This window comes from Microcaecilia unicolor, chromosome 4, assembly GCF_901765095.1.
Source record: "Microcaecilia unicolor chromosome 4, aMicUni1.1, whole genome shotgun sequence".
Lineage (NCBI taxonomy): Eukaryota > Metazoa > Chordata > Amphibia > Gymnophiona > Siphonopidae > Microcaecilia > Microcaecilia unicolor.
The window spans coordinates 123,746,306-123,767,378 of NC_044034.1; the positions used below are offsets into that span (position 1 = coordinate 123,746,306).

Sequence of the window (21,073 nt, forward strand, 5' to 3'; positions counted from 1 at the left end):
TGAGCATGAATTCAGCCAAGAGAATTCTTGTGTCACTAATTTGCTTCATTTCTTTGAAGGCGTGAATAATAATGTCAATAAAGGTGAGCTGATTGATGTACTGTATCTAGAGTTTCAGAAAGTTTTTGACAAGTTCTTCATGAGATGCTCCTGAGAAACTTAAAATGTCATTGGATAGGAGGGAGTGTTCTGTTATGGTTTAGGAACTGGCTGTTGGACAGAAAACAGATGGTAGGGTTAAATGGCCATTTTTCTCAATGGAAGAGGGTGAATAGTGGAGTGCCGCAGGGATCTCTACTGGGACCAGTGCTGTTTAACAAATTTACAAATGATATGGAAATCAGAATAAGTGAGGTGATTAAATTTGCAGATGACACAAAACTATTCAAAGTTGTTAAAACACATGGACTATGAAAAATTGGAGGAAGACCATAGGAAATTGGAAGACTGGGCATCCAAATGGCAAATGAAATTTAATGTGGACAGATGCAAAATGATGCACATTGGGAAGAATAATCCAAATCATACTGACCCGATGCTAAGATCCACCTTGGGAATCAGCACCCAAGAAAAAGATCTAGGTGTCATTGTAGACAGTATGCTGAAATCTTTTGCCCAATGTGCTGCATCAACCAAAATAGCAAGCAGGATGATAGGAATGATTAAAAAAGGGATGATAAATAAGACCAAGTATACTATAATGCCTCAGTATTGCTCCTTGATGCGACCTCATCTTGAGTATTGCATTCAGTTCTGTTTGCTGTAACTCAAAAAAGATATAGCGGAATTAGAAAAGGTTCAAAGTAGAGCAACCAAAATAATAAAGGGGATAGAACTCCTTTCATATGAGGAAAGGCTAAAGAGGTTAGGGCTCTTCAGCTTGGAAAAGAGATGGCTGAGGGGAGATATGATTGAGATCTTCAGTTCCTGAGTGTTGTTTAACAAGTAAAAGTGAATTGATTTTTCAATCTTTCAAATTGCAGGGCTGGCTATGCCCAGAGAGGGAGCCCTTTGTTAAAAATTTCCCAGCACACCACTAGTTTTACTGGTATCTTAGTGTAACAGGGGTTAAGGGGAAAGAGAAGGAAAAATAAATTTAAAAACTTACTCCGGGTCCGCGGTCCACCTTGGGCTCCGAGGGGGGCTGGTCCGTGAGGCGCTGTGGAAGCGCCGCGATTTTGTTTTGTTTTTTTTGCTCCCGGGACGATTGGCACGTTCCCGGGAGTGAAAAAGAGGTCCGGGGCATGTTTGGGCCGGGTGCGGGCCGATTTGAGGCCGCACAACGAGTTTCGGGGCCCGGGAGCGATGGAGCACGTTCCCGGGCCAGAAGATGTAAACCGGAGGGGGGAGAGCGCTGGGGTGGTAGTGGAGACGCTGCAATAAGCAGCGTTGAAGTTTTTTTGCTCCCGGGCCGAAGGAGCGAGGCCCGGGAGTGAAGAGCGGTTCTGGGGAGAGAGGGCCGGAGAAGACGTCGGCGCGAATGTGCATGAGGCGGCGCGCCTCATGCACGAAACGGGAACGCGCGGTTTTCCGACTAGGCCGAAGCCGGGGCCTAAATTTCGGGCCGGCTTCGGAGGTTTTTTGGTTTTTGCCTCCGATTTTGGCTGTGGACGTCCGGGACCGGATCCAATGGGAGTGGTCATGTGTGAGGAAAATCAGGAAAGCAGGTAAGGGGTTTTTAACCCAGAATTTAAATTAGTTTATTTTTAAATTGTAGTAATGCGGTTTTTGATTTTTAGAAATTTAACGGTTAATGATTTTTAAATTCTGTTTTTGGATTTGGGGTCGGGGAATTTTTTGGGATTTTTCTGGTATATTAGTTTTTGAATTTGAATAATTTAAGGGGGTCATTTGGGGGGGGTCTAGTTTTAAGGGGTTAGGAAAGGGTTAACTGGTTAAATTCGACGGAGTAGGTTCAGAGGGGAATATTAAAATTTTTGAAATAGGTTTTAAATTTTTGGGAATTTTTTCAGGGGTTTTTAGAAGATTGTTGCATGGCGGGGTTAAATGTTGGGATATTTAAATTTTAAAAACACCGTTTAATAGAGGATGGGAGGTTTAATTGGCATGGGAAATTTGGGGTAATTTGATGGAAATTTATAGGGGTTTTTTATTAATTGAAGAATTTCCCATTGATTTCTATGGGGATTTTTCAGTTAAAATGGGGATTGAGCAGTGCTGCTCAACATTCCGCTTGTCAGCAGGGAGAGTTGGAATGTTGAGCAGGACTAGGGATTGGCTGGCTGAGGGCGGAATCCCAAGCCAAGCAGCCGTCTCCTAGGAAACGGTCAGTGGGACAGTTGGGAGAGCGCTGGTGACTGTGGAGGTGGAAGGAAGTGTGTTTGGTGGTGTGGTTAATGTGGTGAGTTTGGAGTGAATTTGAGAAGGTTGGAAGTGGGATTTTGACTGAGTTTGGTGATAGGAGGGCAGTGTGTGAGGGGAAAGTGGTGAGTTGGAAGTGTTTTGTAATTTTGTCCTGGTGAAAGGTGTAGGAGGTGTATATATGTTGGTGCTCATTAGTTTAGGAAAAAAATAAGTAAGTTTAGGGGGTTTAGCGAGGGTATAGTTATTTTAATTTTCTTAGTTAAGTGTTGCCCAGTGTTATAAATTATACATATTTAAGTCATTTAGTGTGGGAAGGGGTTGGTTAAGAAGATAGGGTTTTCCTTCCATCTATTTTTATTAAGAGTGAGGTGTAGGGTGACGGTGTCAAAGACAGTGGAAAAGAAGTCTGGAAAACCTGAGCTCCCACGCAAGAAAGACCGTGAAGGATTCTGCATCAGAAAAAAACTGCAGCTAAGTGACAACACAGTGACAGGACAGAGAAATATTTTTTTTACTTACCTGAGTTGGGTCACTGGGGTTGCTTTACGAGGACCTGTGAGACAAGGGGAAAAGAAAAAGGACACAAAGTATCAATTCTTTAAAGTTGAGATACAAGAGAGTTAAGAAAGAAATTATTCAGAAAGAAAAATTTACAATTAATACTTACCTGATAAGACTCTTGGTATCGATACCAGAGAGGGAAATTCTGAAAAAGAGAAAAAAAGTTATACAATAGTAAAGTACATTTATTTTGCAATAAAAAATAAAAGTTGATATCTTATTGTAATTGAGGGAAATTTGGGGTATTGAAAAAGGAAATATACTATTGTAATTAAATTCTATAAATTTAGTGGTTAAAGTATGTTAGTTAATTATCCTTTTAGTATTTAAATTGAATTAAAATATTGTTGTTGTTGATTAAGCATTTTCCCGTTTGGTTATTTCAAAACAGGACAAATCCAACTTTAGTTTATTTTCCCCTCATTTTCTTTGAGATTTTGAGGTGAGGTTAGTGAACTGTCGGCCTCTCCGTCCTTGGTGAGGTGGTTCTGGGCACTGAAAGAAATTTTAAGTGCTCAGGGACACTTTACATTGAGGAACGAGGGGGGTACAACGACAATTTTGGCGTAGTCGGCAGGATTTCTCCTGAAGTTGGGGTACCAAAGGGTAAAACTGTGAAGTTCAGGAATTGACTAACAGTTGTGAAGAATTTTCCCATTTAGGTGAAGCAATTTAAATAAAGGTTTCCAGGTTTAAGTGTGTTTATTTTGGGGAAATTTCTTTTGTCCTGGGTCTTGTTCCCCTGGGAATTTCTGTCTCTGGGGTGATTCCAGTTCCTGGAAGATCAAGAAGATGGAGGGAGAAGCCGCTGGAGCTAGAGCTATCCCGCAGATCCTCACTCAGACGATTGTGATACCACAGGACAGAACCGTGCCAGACTTTCACGGTTTTCCTAGAGGTCCGGAAGATTTAAAGATTGAAGAATGGGTGGACAAGATGAAGTCCCGGTTAAGAATATTGAGAGTACCTGTGGAGGACCAAGTGGAGGTGGTGCGTGACCACTTGAAGGGGATAGCGTTGGACACCGTTAAGTATTCGTTACCAAGCGACTGCACGGTGGAAGAAATCTATAATTTACTGAAGCAAGTATATGGCGATACTGTGGCTTTGGGCCTGAGGATACAGGAATTTTACAACATCCGGCAGGGCGAAAGGGAATCCATCAGGGTATTTGCCTACAAGCTGCAAGGAATGTTAGATGCAATAATGAAAAGGGATCGGAGAAGGGTCGGGGATCCGGATGAGACCCTTAAGGAGCAGTTCATCATCGGACTGCGTGATGAAGTCCTGAGGAGAGAGGTCTCGAAAAGGAATGAAGATAATCCTGGCTTATCCTTTGCAGAGTTAATGCAAGCGGCTATTCGTTGGGCAGGAGAAGAGCGTGGTTTGGCTCACTGGGAGTCCCCCAAGAAAATTCTACAGAGACCCCGGGAAGATGCAGGGGATTATGGAAGAGCTGGGCGATCCGTAGAGACGGCTACAGTAGCGATGCTGCATCAAATGACCAACATGCTGTCTCGGATTTGCGAACGTCAGGAGGAGGAGTGGGGCCGCCAGAGAAAAGAACGAGAAAGAGATAACCGGACGTATGCTGGTGCTCGTGGTGGGCAGAGAGATTACTATGTGGGACCTTCGAGAACTTCCTCTGGGGAGGTAATCTGTTACAGATGCCAGGAGCCCGGACATATCGCAAGAAATTGTCAGAGCGAAAGGAGGAACTGTCCTTTACCACGAATTATTAAGGAGAACCCTGAGAGTCCGAGCACCAGTGCTAATTGTAACAGGAATAGCGGGAGTCCTCAGGGTGAGACCTCTGGTGTTTCACAGTTGAGAGACAGCAAACCCACCGTCAGGTTGCAAAAGCCGGTGGAGAATGAGGATTGCAAAGAGGATAAGCTATTGAGTGAAAGGGCAATTGGGACGAGCCCCTTGATGAAGGTGAAGATTGATGGAGTAGAAACTCTCTGCACGGTGGATACTGGATCCAGTGTGTCTACAATACTAGCAAGTTTTTTTTATAAAAACTTTGAAAACACGGAATGCCTACAAGATGCAAGTCAACTGACGCTTGTAGCTGTAAATGGGACAGACCTTCCGGTGCTTGGTTACATAGATGCAGATGTGCAATGTTTGGGTCAGCTGGTACCGGAAAGGTGCATTTTCGTGGTAAAGGATAACTTCTGTAATGGCCGGATAGAGAGTCAACCAATCCAAGGAATCGTGGGCATGAATGTCCTGAGGCATTTAGAGGGTCTGTTCAAGGACCTTGCCTGCTTTACACTTGAGCCAGGGAGAATCTCAGGAATTCTGTCAAAAATTGCACAAAAACAGGTGACTAAGGTCAGACAAGTGGATGGTCTGGTTAAGCTGCAGGGAAACGTGAGGAAAGTTATTTCTGCAAGGTCAGAAAGGTTCCTGATGGGAAAGGGTCAACGGATACAGACGAATGCAGGAGTGGTAATAAGGCAAGGAAAAGTTTTCGTCCAGAAGATAAATGTGAGAGTTCCAGATGTCCACCCCGGTAGAGAGCAAATGGCAGAGACAGGTTCAGCAGAACCCGTGAGCAATGTGAATAAGGAACAAAGTAATGTGGAAACAAAAGGCATGATAGAAGCTGTGGAAAGCAGTGAAGCCTGGCTACATGTTACTGTAAAAGGAGTGAAAGAGGGAGACTTGCCTGAGAAGAAAAGGGTGGTGACAGAACCATGTCAAACAAAATTGCTGCAATTTGATGAGAGAACAGCTGGGAGCACAGAAAAGCAGAGAGTGTCTTATAGACCTGAGAAACATAATGTTATATCAGAACATCAAGAGGCAGCTGATGGCAAGATGATATCTGGGACACGATGTGTAGTGACGAATAAGAGTCCTTGCCTTAAAGAGGAATGGAAGGAGGGGACTGAGATGAATATGGCCCTGGTGCATGTTAATGACGATACCATTCTTGTGGAAAACAAGAAGGCCAAGGACGTGAGGCCTGAAGTGACTGCAAGTGCAGAAAAGAAAGGGGGAAGGAAGAGTGAGCAAATGCTGGAGTGGGCAAAAATCATCTTTGGAAGAAAGAAAATCAAAGAAGCACAGCTATATGCTGCTCAGGCCCATTTGAAGCTTGGAAGGAACGGTGAGGGTTCAGAAAATTACGCACCGACAAAAAAAAATAATTATGAAGATTGTCTCTTTGCAACAACAGCAGTTGAAGTTCGTGTTGCGTCTCTTGTCGAGACACCTTCTCCGAGGAGGGGATTGGGTATTGCTCAGGAGGCAGAGGTTCCCGGGAAGGCACAAGATTCAGGATAAATGGGAATCACACCCATATGAAGTCCTGGAGGTTTTGGGAGAAAAGTTAAATGTGATTAAAATTCGTAATTACAAAGGTGATGTGAAAACTGTACATAGGGATGCAGTAAAAAAATATAATTTGGATGTTGAGGAATATGAAATTGGCCAAGTTCAGGAAGAAAAGCTTCCTGATTTAAAAGTTGAATCAAAAGTGGGACCTGCAACAAATAAGGGGTGGTATACAATCAGAACAGATGTTATTATTAATCCTGGGACAGGGGAGGATGGTCCTATAAATACTGAGGAGATAAGGGTGTCAAACAGAAGTACTAAGGGTACTTGTTCTGCTTACCTTAGGGAAAATTTTATCCTGGGTTAAGAGGGGAGTGGGGGAATATGTGATGTCATAAAAAATCTGAGATGTTATAAAGATATAATATGTTACATTTGAAAGTGGTAATACTTATACTGTAAAGAGGATGACAGTATATCAACTCTGTTGATGGGGAAAAAAAAGGGGGGAAAGGTTAAGTTTTAGGTATGATTGTTAGATAGAAGGAGTTGGAATGGTTAGAGTATTGGTTTGGATGGAAGGAAGAATTTGGATAGAATGATAAGATTATGGATTTGGGTGAAAGTGTGGAGTTTGGATTTATGAGTGTTGGGGTATGAATGAGAATATTGAGGACAATATTCGGTTTTTTAAGCCCGGGCGAATGTAACAGGGGTTAAGGGGAAAGAGAAGGAAAAATAAATTTAAAAACTTACTCCGGGTCCGCGGTCCACCTTGGGCTCCGAGGGGGGCTGGTCCGTGAGGCGCTGTGGAAGCGCCGCGATTTTGTTTTGTTTTTTTTGCTCCCGGGACGATTGGCACGTTCCCGGGAGTGAAAAAGAGGTCCGGGGCATGTTTGGGCCGGGTGCGGGCCGATTTGAGGCCGCACAACGAGTTTCGGGGCCCGGGAGCGATGGAGCACGTTCCCGGGCCAGAAGATGTAAACCGGAGGGGGGAGAGCGCTGGGGTGGTAGTGGAGACGCTGCAATAAGCAGCGTTGAAGTTTTTTTGCTCCCGGGCCGAAGGAGCGAGGCCCGGGAGTGAAGAGCGGTTCTGGGGAGAGAGGGCCGGAGAAGACGTCGGCGCGAATGTGCATGAGGCGGCGCGCCTCATGCACTAAACGGGAACGCGCGGTTTTCCGACTAGGCCGAAGCCGGGGCCTAAATTTCGGGCCGGCTTCGGAGGTTTTTTTGGTTTTTGCCTCCGATTTTGGCTGTGGACGTCCGGGACCGGATCCAATGGGAGTGGTCATGTGTGAGGAAAATCAGGAAAGCAGGTAAGGGGTTTTTAACCCAGAATTTAAATTAGTTTATTTTTAAATTGTAGTAATGCGGTTTTTGATTTTTAGAAATTTAACGGTTAATGATTTTTAAATTCTGTTTTTGGATTTGGGGTCGGGGAATTTTTTGGGATTTTTCTGGTATATTAGTTTTTGAATTTGAATAATTTAAGGGGGTCATTTGGGGGGGGTCTAGTTTTAAGGGGTTAGGAAAGGGTTAACTGGTTAAATTCGACGGAGTAGGTTCAGAGGGGAATATTAAAATTTTTGAAATAGGTTTTAAATTTTTTGGGAATTTTTTCAGGGGTTTTTAGAAGATTGTTGCGTGGCGGGGTTAAATGTTGGGATATTTAAATTTTAAAAACACCGTTTAATAGAGGATGGGAGGTTTAATTGGCATGGGAAATTTGGGGTAATTTGATGGAAATTTATAGGGGTTTTTTATTAATTGAAGAATTTCCCATTGATTTCTATGGGGATTTTTCAGTTAAAATGGGGATTGAGCAGTGCTGCTCAACATTCCGCTTGTCAGCAGGGAGAGTTGGAATGTTGAGCAGGACTAGGGATTGGCTGGCTGAGGGCGGAATCCCAAGCCAAGCAGCCGTCTCCTAGGAAACGGTCAGTGGGACAGTTGGGAGAGCGCTGGTGACTGTGGAGGTGGAAGGAAGTGTGTTTGGTGGTGTGGTTAATGTGGTGAGTTTGGAGTGAATTTGAGAAGGTTGGAAGTGGGATTTTGACTGAGTTTGGTGATAGGAGGGCAGTGTGTGAGGGGAAAGTGGTGAGTTGGAAGTGTTTTGTAATTTTGTCCTGGTGAAAGGTGTAGGAGGTGTATATATGTTGGTGCTCATTAGTTTAGGAAAAAAATAAGTAAGTTTAGGGGGTTTAGCGAGGGTATAGTTATTTTAATTTTCTTAGTTAAGTGTTGCCCAGTGTTATAAATTATACATATTTAAGTCATTTAGTGTGGGAAGGGGTTGGTTAAGAAGATAGGGTTTTCCTTCCATCTATTTTTATTAAGAGTGAGGTGTAGGGTGACGGTGTCAAAGACAGTGGAAAAGAAGTCTGGAAAACCTGAGCTCCCACGCAAGAAAGACCGTGAAGGATTCTGCATCAGAAAAAAACTGCAGCTAAGTGACAACACAGTGACAGGACAGAGAAATATTTTTTTTACTTACCTGAGTTGGGTCACTGGGGTTGCTTTACGAGGACCTGTGAGACAAGGGGAAAAGAAAAAGGACACAAAGTATCAATTCTTTAAAGTTGAGATACAAGAGAGTTAAGAAAGAAATTATTCAGAAAGAAAAATTTACAATTAATACTTATCTGATAAGACTCTTGGTATCGATACCAGAGAGGGAAATTCTGAAAAAGAGAAAAAAAGTTATACAATAGTAAAGTACATTTATTTTGCAATAAAAAATAAAAGTTGATATCTTATTGTAATTGAGGGAAATTTGGGGTATTGAAAAAGGAAATATACTATTGTAATTAAATTCTATAAATTTAGTGGTTAAAGTATGTTAGTTAATTATCCTTTTAGTATTTAAATTGAATTAAAATATTGTTGTTGTTGATTAAGCATTTTCCCGTTTGGTTATTTCAAAACAGGACAAATCCAACTTTAGTTTATTTTCCCCTCATTTTCTTTGAGATTTTGAGGTGAGGTTAGTGAACTGTCGGCCTCTCCGTCCTTGGTGAGGTGGTTCTGGGCACTGAAAGAAATTTTAAGTGCTCAGGGACACTTTACATTGAGGAACGAGGGGGGTACAACGACATTAGCTTGCCTGAAAAGTAGATAAGCAAGATGTGCATGATCAGTTTAACTGAAAGGAAAATCATGTCCAGAAAAGTTAAGAGAATAGGTAATAGTCACTGGCCAGAAAATAAATGGTGACTTTCATTCTGTAAATAAATTGATTCCCTGTGGGTGACTACTCAAAGCATAAAATGAGAATATAATGGGTGATATGTTTTCTTTACATATGTAGGAAAATTTAAAAAAAAAGCTAATATCAAAGAGAATAAAGTGTTGAGTGTGCATATTTACATTTTGTATTTGTATTATTTAATTCCTGCTAGCATCAACTTCTTGGTAGGACTTGTAAACTCTGTTTTCAGAGGTCACTTCTTGAATCCATTTCTTCCACTTAGAGACCTGCCAGGTTCTGGCTTCATTTCCCAAAGCATGATTGACCCTACCGGTTATTTCCATAGCCCCTAGTCTTATGGGTATTCTCTGGATCCTTCCCTGCAGAGTTGAATTGTCCATCGTGGGCTCAAGACCAAGGTGTCCTCAGCTCTGTCCCTCTCTCTCCTCTAATAAAGCAACTTCTTTTTTCACTAAAAAGGTCAACATCCTCTACAGACCCATTATTTGCAAGACCCATTATTCTTCCTGTATTACAGCTACCCAGTCAATAGGCAGACATCTCTTTTCCACTAAAGTCTACCTTCCACCTCTGCAGTAACTCAGAATCCATATTTCCATAATCCATTCCTTTAGTCTAGCAGTCTGACATCCAGTTGTTCAGCATTAAGCTTCAAAAATTCATTCTGCGTTGGCAGAACTCTTAGGGCCTCTTTTATCAAGCCGCACTAGTGGTTCCCGCTCAGCAATGCTGATGGAGCCCTTTCAAAGTGAATGGGCTTTGTCAGCATTGCCACACCGGGGACCTCTAGCGTGGCTTGATTAAAAAAAGGCCCTTTGTTTTTAACTGTCTGCATGCAGTAAGTTATCTGTTTTACTTGTTTGCGATTAAACATTTGAAAGTTAAGAAAGCAAGTCATCCCTTTAATGTTGGCTTGGCTTAGCTTGCTGTATAAATAATACATGGATACACGTAGTGAGATCAACACAAGGATAAATTCCTGTCCCATTTGGTTAATATCTTCCAATTTGTGTAGTGAACTACGAACATGAGACCTCTGTTGGAAGAAAGATAAAAGCAAAATGCTTTTTATGAATTAGTTTCTACTTTTAGCCCAGCATACTAATATTATTCATGAATACCTTTCTTGTCTTTCTTTCTAGTTGATTGGCTTCCACTTAAGGATTATGGTAGAACTAATGGTTCAGAAGAATACTGGAATCTTTGTAATATTTTGATACCTTTTAAGGACTAACAAAGGGTGTTATACCCTTGCTTTTCAGATCTCACAGTCCTCTTCATATTAGGTTCTTAATAGCTAATGTACTACATTATGTACTTTGTTTTTTTTTTTTTTGAGAGTATCACAGCTACAAACATTCCAGCTTACCACATGGACAGTATGACTGATGTCTGTCTTATACAAAGCACAGCATCAATTCCTCACTAGAAGGCCCAAGTTAAAGACTATATAAGGAGATCATTAGAATTAGATGATTCTTATAGGGTATTTCTTTACTGATATATCTGTTTCTCTTTGCCTATCTTTCTTTTCTATATGAAAGTTGGCATAAGGTATGTACATACTCCATATCAATAAAGAATGTCTATATGACTTTTATACACACATTCTGGAGGCCATTTCATAGAAATGCACCTGCTGTTCAAAGCCTGTTTTTCTCATAGAAAACGTCTCTTCTAAAATTACATGGGGATATACCGTATGTATTTGTGGTATACAAATATGAAAAAAAACCAGTACATGACAGGGTAAGACTTTGGATGATCATGTGTGATGATCTCGTTAGTTTTGTAATAGGACAGTGATCAGAATTAGATAACTGCTCGGATTTATTGAAAGAGGCATAACTGAAAAAGGACTTGCATATTGGCTCACCTTCCTTTCTCTTCAGACTTCTTATTCTATATGTTCCTTCTCATACCCTATGTTTCTCCAGTCAGCATCTCCTTACTGTACCTTTATTTCATCTTACTAGCTTGATACTATTCATCATTCATGTTTTAGTGTTGTTGCCCCGTCCCTTTTGAACTCACTTCCAGCCCCTCTTAGGGCTGAATTATCCTACCAGAAATTTGAAATTGTGCTTAAGACTTATCTCTTTAAATAAGTATTTTCTATAAGCTGACTTATGCTTTTATTCTTTCTGTATTTCTATCCTCGCTTGTTTCAGTACACCTCTATATTTTTACCTACACCCACTGTCCCCTTATGCGTTTATTTCTTATCCCTTCTATGTTTCCTTATTGTATGTGTTTTTGTTTTGTTTGAGTTTGTCTTCTCTGTTTGTATTTAATTTCCCTTTTAGCTACTTTAACTGCTTAGAAATATTTTTATATGAATTGCGGTATATCAAAAATAAACTGAAACCTGAAACCTAACGTACTGTGTTCAGTTCTGGAGGTCATGTCTCCAAAAGGATATTGGCAGAGTGAATACAGTCCAGTGAAAATCTTCCAGTATGAGGAAGAGTCCATATCAAAAGTTGTACGAATTGAAGCATAACAACCTAAACATATAAACTCTAAAGAGAAAACAATGATATTCAAATAGTTGAGAAAAGAATCCTCTACAACAAGAGGTCATGATATGTGGCTTCCAGGGAGTAGAGTAAGGAACAACATCAGGAAATGTGGCTCCATGTATGGCGCATAGAATGTCCTTCCAGTGGAAACAGTAACAGAATGGTGGTAACATTGCTCCCACTCGATTGTCTCCTCTTCTTGGCCATGGTGCAGTGGGTGGCCAGAGGCACCAGGGGGGCATATCGCAGAGGTTGATTCTGGCTTGGTAAAGTCCTAGGGGCCAATATTCAGACCGTGGGAGTTAGCCTGGCTTACTCCTGTGGTCACCACTAAACCCAGATATTCAATGCTGGTCTGTTTCCGGTGACCAGCATTGAGGGGCCCTTATACTAAGGCACATAGGTGCCTACATTCGCCCAACACATGCCAATTCAGAACTACCGCCCGGCTACCACGCGACCCAGGTGGTAAGTTCATTTTTCATGCAAACCTACTACGCAGTCTGGAAAATTTCTGGCATGCGGAGCTAACCAGGTAGTAATCGGCGTTGTATGTGCGCTGATGATTCCCACCTGGTTAACATATGAGACCTTACCGCTAAGTGAATAAGTGGGGGTAAGGTCTCAGGCCCAGAATGGATGCACACCAATTTTCATTTTGCTGCACATCCATTTTCGGCCCAAAAAAAAAAGGCCTTTTTTTGCAGTTGCCCTGAAAAATGGACCTGTGTGCACCTAATACATGCGTCTACACAAGCGCAGGACACTTTTCGGCGCACCTTAGTAAAAGGACCCATGAAAATCTGGTTTATTTTTTGCTGGTTAGTAGATAACTGGCTATGTTGATATTCAGACTTAGCCGGTTATCTTCTAAACAGTCAAAGATATCCTACATATTCACGCAACCAAATATAGCCGCTAAAGTGGGGCTGAAAATTGGCAGATAGCTGGTTATGTCAGCTGATATAACCGGCTATCTGCTAGCCGCTAACTGGTAATATTCAGCAGGAGATAGCCGGCTGCCCTCCACTGAATATCACCAGATAGCTGTTATGGGGCATTTAACCAGCCAAGTGCCAATCCTGATTGGTTAAATGCTTTTGAATATCGTGGGGCTAATAAATTGTAATTTATAGGAATGAAATTTTGCAGCTTAGATGGACCTTGTGGTCCTAATCTGCCATCATAGTCTAAGTTTCTGAACTAATTTTGTTCCTATTTTGTTTAGCATAACATTTTAGGACTGCAGACTGCTAAGAAATTTATAAGGAAACTTATTAAATTCATTTCTATCAAGTCACTACCTCTGTGAGGATTGACAATTATTATTGAGGCATCTTTGTTTTGACAGTCTAACAACACATTTTTAAGGGATCAGTGATTAGATATTATGAGGTTGATCATTATATTGAAGATATTTCATTTTCTTGTATGGGACTTAATCTAGATAGCTTTTATAAATGGACACCTTCTTGGACTTCTGTGGCAGGCGTCTGGTTATAAAATTACATTCCATATGTTTTTTTTTATTTTTTATTTTTTTTTTACCTATGAAGCAGTATAATAATGATTTTCAACATAGAAAGTGAGTGCTACAGTAAAATGTATGCTTCATCTAGGAAAATTGGACATATGACAATTCATGCATTCGTACAGTATATCCTGTACATCCTTTTGTTGCCACATCAAACTGCAAAATTTATTCTAACAATATGTAATAAATGGTAGGGTATTTTTATGAATTCAGTTCCATCTGGTTAAAACAACATAATGCTAAGTTTAAAGCTGCTGAAGACATTTCTGTGTGGACCTGAATAAGGGAGTTGCAGATCCTGAAAGCTAGTCCATAAATATGTTACGATAGTCTATAAAAAGATATCGCTATTTTTGTTTGTTTTTATATGTTAAATGGACTAACTCCATATCCAAATTAATTTATCCAGTTTACTGAAATAGTGATTTATTGTCATGATAAAACTATGTTGTAGAAACACTGAATGTTAAAATGGATTATACTGTTGGCCTTTTGCCTACAGCAGTGTTGACTAGATGACTTTTCCTCTGGCAACTTTAAAAAAAATTACACAATAGCTGTTACAAACACCTTCTTGCCCTCACTTATATGTTTGGCCTATAGTTCTAAGATATCATAATCACTTTGGTACAGACATGATTCACAATACCTTTTTCCCATAGTGAATCATTTCCCATATACTTTAAATGCAACGTTGATTGTACTTGTTCACAGCAAGGACAGTCCACTGATCTTGTGATCTTTGGCTATTAGAAGGGCATGTTTACTAAGCTTTGTTAAACAGCTAGGACAGGCTTCACCATCTGTTAAACATTAGCCCACATCTGCACTAATGTTTAACATGAGCTAAAACAGCCAGCGTGGCAAAAATCCTACACTTGCTGCTCAGTGCTTAAATGGGTAATGTGTGACCACAACCAGTGCAGAGTGAAGAAGTGTCTAACAGTGACAACTAGTGTGCAGGTCATGACTGTGCACTAGCTGCCAAGACTGCTGATAGCACTATCACAAATACCACACCTAAGGAGGAGGTATCAGGTGTAGCAGAGCTATAAGCAGCCCAATAGTGCAACTGGTTTGGGCCATTTAAAGGTCCCCTGACCCCCCCCCACCAAAAAAAAACAACAAAGATTCACTGCCCCCCAATTCATAATGTCACTTGATTCCCCAAATGCTCAAGATCTCCATTTTGATCCTCCCAGTGCCCAAGTTCACTCCTGCTGACCTCCCTTCTCAAGATCACCTGACCCAAGCAGGCCCCCCCCCCCCATCTGATGCCTACAGCCCTTCCCCCAGACCCTCAGGCCTTACCTAGGGCCATCCATGGTGGGCTAGTTGTGTCAGGCTGGAGCACTCCCTCCATTCCCATCCGGCCTGGTTCTGGGTTCAAAATGGTGGCTGCTGACCCCCCCCCCTAGTGGTAGTACTACAAAAATACCACTAGAGGTCACTGGTGTCATTTAGAGCAAGGATTGCTCCTGTTTGACTAGAAACAGGGATTTCCAGTAAGGTAGGTCCCAGGGAAGGGGGGGGCTGTAGGAGGGGTTACTACCAGGAGGGGGTTGTTATTCATAATAATAAAATCAAAGCAGTTTACAATAAAATTCAGTATTAAACCAATTGTGATATCTTGTATATTTAATAAATCTATAATGAATAATGTTGAAAAGTAGGATTGTATTTCTCTACATGCAGTGGAAGAAACTGGCCACCTTAATAAGGCTAACTAACTATTCAACTATTACATTTTAAAGCAGGAGGGGACATCTCTGAGATACTGTTGTCCAAGACACCAATATTTCTTACTACAACACTGGTTCAAGCATACATTTTAGACATTTTCAGATAATGGATATATAGTTGAAGAATCAGTTCTTTTCCTCACACACACAAAAAAAAGAAAAATATTTATTAATGTAATTGTGCCCTGAATATATGTTTGAATAAGTGAAAATCTTTTGATCTTCCTTTTTGGTGCTAAAATTGTGTTCCCTGTGTACTGCACAATTTTTGGTACAAATATGAGGCACAATATCTATAACGACTGCCATCAGAAAGAATGCCTCACCTCTTGAAAAACAAATATCATCTACTGTATCATGTTTTGGCCAAAATGTTATTTGATTACATAGTTGTTTGGACTGAAGGAGCACCCAGACTGAATGCAAGGGCCAAATAAAATCTTTTCCATGACTTGGAAAGCCTGAAATAATTAAAACAATATGAAGGAGAATTCAACAAGAAAAGGCTGTCTTACCAGACAGTGAAAACTGGGACATGTACTGTATGCTACAGTAGTTAGAACACTGGAAATCTGTTGTATTCCATATTAAGAACTGATCTCGGTGTTTCTAGAAAACTGGTAAACTTTTATGAGCTATCTCATATTTTAAGTTTCATTATGTTCTCCAAGATACAGGGAAATAAAGTTATTTATGATCTACCTTTACAGTCTGAAACTTGAAGTTGCTTTAATGTCTATGAAGAATCTTTGGGTCAAATTTCCCTGGACCACCTCCTGCAGACACCAGATACAAGAGAGGTCTTAGTAAGTGACTTTTTGTATCCTTGTGCTGTTTCATGATGGGGCCCTTTTAATAAAAGGTGTTTTATTGTGTGGTAGACACTGCTGGCTCCAGGCCTAAAAATAGCAGTGCATATTAAAAATCCCACATTAACTGTCTAACATGGGAGTGGGTGAGAGATGGGCCTGTTATAGGCAGGCAGTGACAGCTAGTGCTGTCATCACTGCTGATAGCACAGCTAAACTTACTACCACATACAACATGAGAAGAGTAGAATGTGTCCTCTGTGTTAAATTGTACAGTGCTGCGTAACCCTGGTAGCGCTTTAGAAATGTTAAGTAGTAGTAGAATGCTTTTTCCCCCACCTGCCAGTTTTTGTAAATCACTCCTCCTTCTGGACATGCTGCATCCTGCACATCCTTACATTATTTAGCAAGAGGCTCTGCATTTAGCAGAGTTTGTGTAAAATACCAAGGGAATTCTGAATGTCCTTACCTGGACATCTCATTTCCATCTCTGCATTTTATATAGGCCTCCATATATGCTTACTTATTAAGGAGAAAATGTATAATGAATAAGCAATAAGTAAATAGCTTGACTTTATAATGGATTTTCTGTCAACAAACAGCTTATGAACTTCTATTTCTATATTTGGCTGTGGATGCAGAGTAAAATATTGGTGCATAGATTTTGAACTGTTTCTACTTGGTAGAGATTTCATCTGACTTATCTGCAGATATTGTATTCAGTTGTATTTTAATATCATGATAGTGCAAGACGAAGGTCGCTTTTCCCAATTGGTAAAAGAGGACAGCTACCGCAGGCCCCTGCATAAAGGGGGCCCATCCGCTCAGTTGTCTATTGGCAAAATGAGGGAGTGATAGGAGGGCTACTTTATCCCCATGGCGATTCTCTTCCACCCCTTCTATTGCTACTGCAATGCGTTCAGGTCCACAGCAGGATAAAACATAGCACCAACGAGAAGCATGTTGGAGCTTTGGAGTAGAGAGTTGCACGGGAACGGGGTTCGCGGGATTCCCGCGGGGACGGAGGCAGTTCCTGCGGGGTTCCCGCGGGGATGGAAGCAGCTCTGCGGGGTTCCCATGGGAACGGAGGCAGTTCCTGCGGGGTTCCCGCGGGGATGGAAGCAGTTCTGCGGTCTTCTCGTAGAAGTGTAAGCTGCACCTGCACCAGCCTGTCATCTACCGAATACCAATTTCTTTGAGTGCTGTCTTCTCCTCCTCTCCTTCTTCTTTGCTTTAACAGCACAAATGTGGAAAGTCTTCCATTAAGGAGGTGGTAGAGTCACAAATGATGACGGAATTCAAAAAGGCGTGGGATGAACACAGAGGATCTCTAATTAGAAAATGGACGTTATATAAAACCTAACCTTAAATGGCTGCATGTGTGTGGATGTGTCAAGTGACGCTTAGATGGCAACTCTGGCTGTGATGAACTAGGGCTGATACCTGGCAGACTTGTATGGTCTGTGTCTCGTACATGGCAATCTGGTTTAGGATGGGCTGGAAAGGGCTTAGACATCAACTTCAGTGGCTGGAACATGAGGACAGTGCTGGACAGACTTTTACGGTCTGTGTCCCACAAATGAGAAGACGAATAGACTGGAGTGGGTTTCAACGGCAACCCCAGTAGTTGGAACATAAGGATAGGGCCAGATAGACTTCTGTGGTCTTTGTTCCAGAAACACGAAAGAAAGACCATAATCAAGTATATAATATCACACTTGTTGATTTAATGATGACTTGATCATGAGTGTGACTATTGGCAGAGTGGATGGACCATTCAGGTCTATTTGCTGTCACTTACTATGCTACTATTAATCCTCTTTGCTACCAGGCTGGTGCACAGACCTCAGCTCTGACACAGGCACGAGAATCAGATGTCACCTGATCTACTGGCGCGTGCATGTGGCGACCTCTCAGCACACAGTGCAAGTGAATTGGAGACAAGTCTTACATGTGCGCACCAGAGTGTTCCAACTTCCGTTCCTTCCTTGCCTACAGTGCTGTGGCTCAAATCCAGAGAGAGACTGAGGGAGCTAACTGGAATTTTCTTTTATGTACCATTAAAATTCTTACGGGGACAGGTGGGGATGGGTTAAATTCTTGCGGGGACAGGTTGGGATGGATTAAATTTTTGCGGGGATGGGTGGGGATGGGTAAGATTCCAGCGGGGACGGGTGGGGACGGGTAAGATTCCAGCAGGGACGGGCGGGGATAGGTAAGATTTCTGTCCCCGTGCAACTCTCTACTTTGGAGCCCATGTGCTCAAGAAGACCCTGTTGATCCCACCCCCTCTGACACATTCCTTACACATCAGAAAAATGTCGGGGGGGGGGGGGGGGGTGGAAGAGGCAACAGGGTCTTTGTGAGCATATAGACTTGAAGCCTCTACCACATTTCTTGCTGGTGCTGTGTTTATTTCTGCTGTGGAACCAGAGTCACTGCAACAGCAACAGCAAGTGGGAGGCAGGTAAGTTTTGATGAAATGCTGGTTGGGGGAAAAGTGAGAGAGGGGTGATATTGAATCGAGGGGTGGGGTAATGCTGGATGGTGGGAGGGAGGGAAGAGAATAGGGGCAATGCTGGACCAGTAGAGGTGGTGTGGAGGGGGGGCACTGCTTGATCATGGAGGGGGGCATCTACAAAAGTTTGCCCAGGGCCCTAAAGGTAGTAAAAGTGGCCCTGTGCAAGACAAATTATTACTATGACATATCACTATTTCAGATGGTCTGTTTAACTAAATAATATTAAATTAGGGATATGCTTTCATTTGAAATGAAACAGAAGATTGTATTAAAATTTTCCGTTTCATTTTATTTTGTCTTGAAAATGAAATAAAGAAAAAGTTTCACAAACCTATGTTCACTTTCATAAGTTTAATAAAAATTGTGTTAATTTTCATTTTGTTTCATATTTAAGTTAGAGCAGCAGCCGGTCACCCTCCCCCCCCCCCCCCCCCCCAACCAGTTAATGTTAATGTTCAATAAGGTCATCATGGCCACTTCTAAGAAAAGCAAAATCTTAGTATAGCGTGGATTGACTATAGGAAAGCCTTTGATAGCATCCCACATTCCTGGATAAGAAATTGCCTTGAAATGTACAAAATAAACCCTGACTTGATTGAATACATCAAGTTTACTATGAAAACGTGGCAAAAACCATGCTCAATCTACAATATGCAGATGGACAGTTTGTCATTCCTAGCATCAAGATCCATAGAGGCATATTTCAGGGAGACTCCCTGTCCCGACTTCTGTTTTGTTTGGCACTAAATCCATTGAGCACTCTTATTAATTAATTGGAGACCTGGGCTGTATTCCCACTGCAGCTCCTTATGACTCTGGTCAAGTCACTCAACCCTCTATTGTCCCAGGTACAATACTTAAATCAGCGGTTCCCAAACTGTGTGTCGCTTCAACCCAGGGCGCCACAGCAAACTCGCAGGAGTACCGCATATTTTCTGTATCTCCCTCCCACTGCCACCAATCCGTTGCTGCTGCTTCTTTAGATGAGCAGCAGTAGCGTCAAAACAAACTTGTCTATGGTGTTTCTCTTAAAAGTGCCCTCCACCACCTTAGTAGGGAACTAACCTTCTTGTTCCAGGTTGCAGGGTGGTTTGTTCTGCTGTGACTCCATCTCTTAGTAGCACTCTAACTGCGGTACGAGGTTTGGGAACTGCTGCGTCAGGCTGCTACTAAGAGCTGGAGCCAGAGTATATATAAAAACCACTCTGCAATCCAGAACAAGAAGGTTAGTTCCATATTAAGGTGTGTGCGTGGGGGGGGGTCGTTCCATATTAAGGTGGGTGGGCGCTTTTAAGCTTGCTTTGCTGCTGCTGCTGGTCTAGAGAAGCAGCAGTGGCAGGGGTGTATGTGGGGTTTTTTAGAGGAGGCAGACTCTGAATTGCAGGGGGAAATGGGATTTAGGCTGGATGGAAGAGGGGAGATAGAGGGCAGAAGGTGGGTGGAAGGGGGAGAGGAGACAGAGGCTGGATGGAGGGGGGGGCAGAAGGTGGGCAGAAGTTGGATGAAAGGAGGAGAGAGGTGCAGAAGTTGGATGGAAGGGGGATAGAGGTGGGCAGAAGCTAAATGGAGAAGGGAGACAAGGTTGGCAGAAGCTGGATGGAAGATAGGACTTTTCAATGTGAAATGTAAAATACCCACAGACTTTCCTAGCCTACCCAAAAACATACCCACACTATACTCCCATTAAAGCAGTTTGTGTTGCAGATCTACAAGTGTAAGCAGTGACTTTCTAAAATTGTTCTTTGCATATGTAAAAATTATGCAGGCATCACAAAATGTATCTTACATCACTGCTCATGCCTTTGAACTAAATTTTGCACACTGGTGGGTTCAAGAAAATAAGACAGTACATTTGATCAAAGATGTCTAAGAGGACAACCTTCAAAAGGTGCAATATTTGTAAAGTTTGCAGATATTTCTTACCTTCAGACTTTATATCAATTTTCAAAGGGAAAAATTCTCATTAAAAAATGAGGGACCCTTTTGTTAAGAAGTGCTAAGAAATGGGCTTAGTGCATTTTAATGCGGGGCTTTCCCACACGCTAAGTCCGTTTCTAACGTGTCCCATGAGCATCAAAGGGCAGACATCTTAAGATTGATAGTGAGAAAATGTCAGTTTACGACATTGTTTTATTGCTGATTTAATCAAGTATTGGTGATAAATATGACTACGCTACAACCACAATTATAACACAAAAAGAAAGAGGAGTAGGAGACAGATGATGGCTCTTCAAAAACCAACCATGGGACACCAAAATTGTGAAGAGTACTCTGTATTGATGATAGCTAATGACTCATACAACAGTACAGAGAGGGTTCAAAGTACAAAACAAAGTCCAGAATAAAGCAAAAAAGCACCAAGAACCTTCAGAAACGGGACACAGTTCCTTTTAATAATCGATTTTCCAATAAAGACTCAACACAGCTGTGGGTTTGTTGGTGGGTGATTTCAGACACCCGACGCATGTGCTGTGCGCCAAAACATGGTCCGTGTTGGGTCTTTATTGGAAAATTGATTATTACAGGAACTGTGTCCCGTTTCTGAAGGCTCTTGGTGCTT

At 41.8% G+C, this 21,073-nt stretch overlaps 1 protein-coding gene across 4 annotated transcripts in view; it reads left to right on the forward strand.

Moving 5' to 3' along the window:
* Positions 1-21,073, forward strand: part of KLF12 (Kruppel like factor 12) — a 488,954-nt gene that overhangs the window by 137,279 nt on the left and 330,602 nt on the right. For 3 of the 4 annotated variants that reach the window (XM_030200608.1, XM_030200613.1, XM_030200609.1), the window contains exon 2: positions 15,894-15,989. The exons of the other annotated variant lie outside the window; for it this stretch is intronic. The gene's annotated coding sequence lies outside the window, so the exon portion shown is untranslated. The remainder of the gene's footprint in view (positions 1-15,893; positions 15,990-21,073) is intronic. 4 annotated transcript variants of the gene reach the window in all.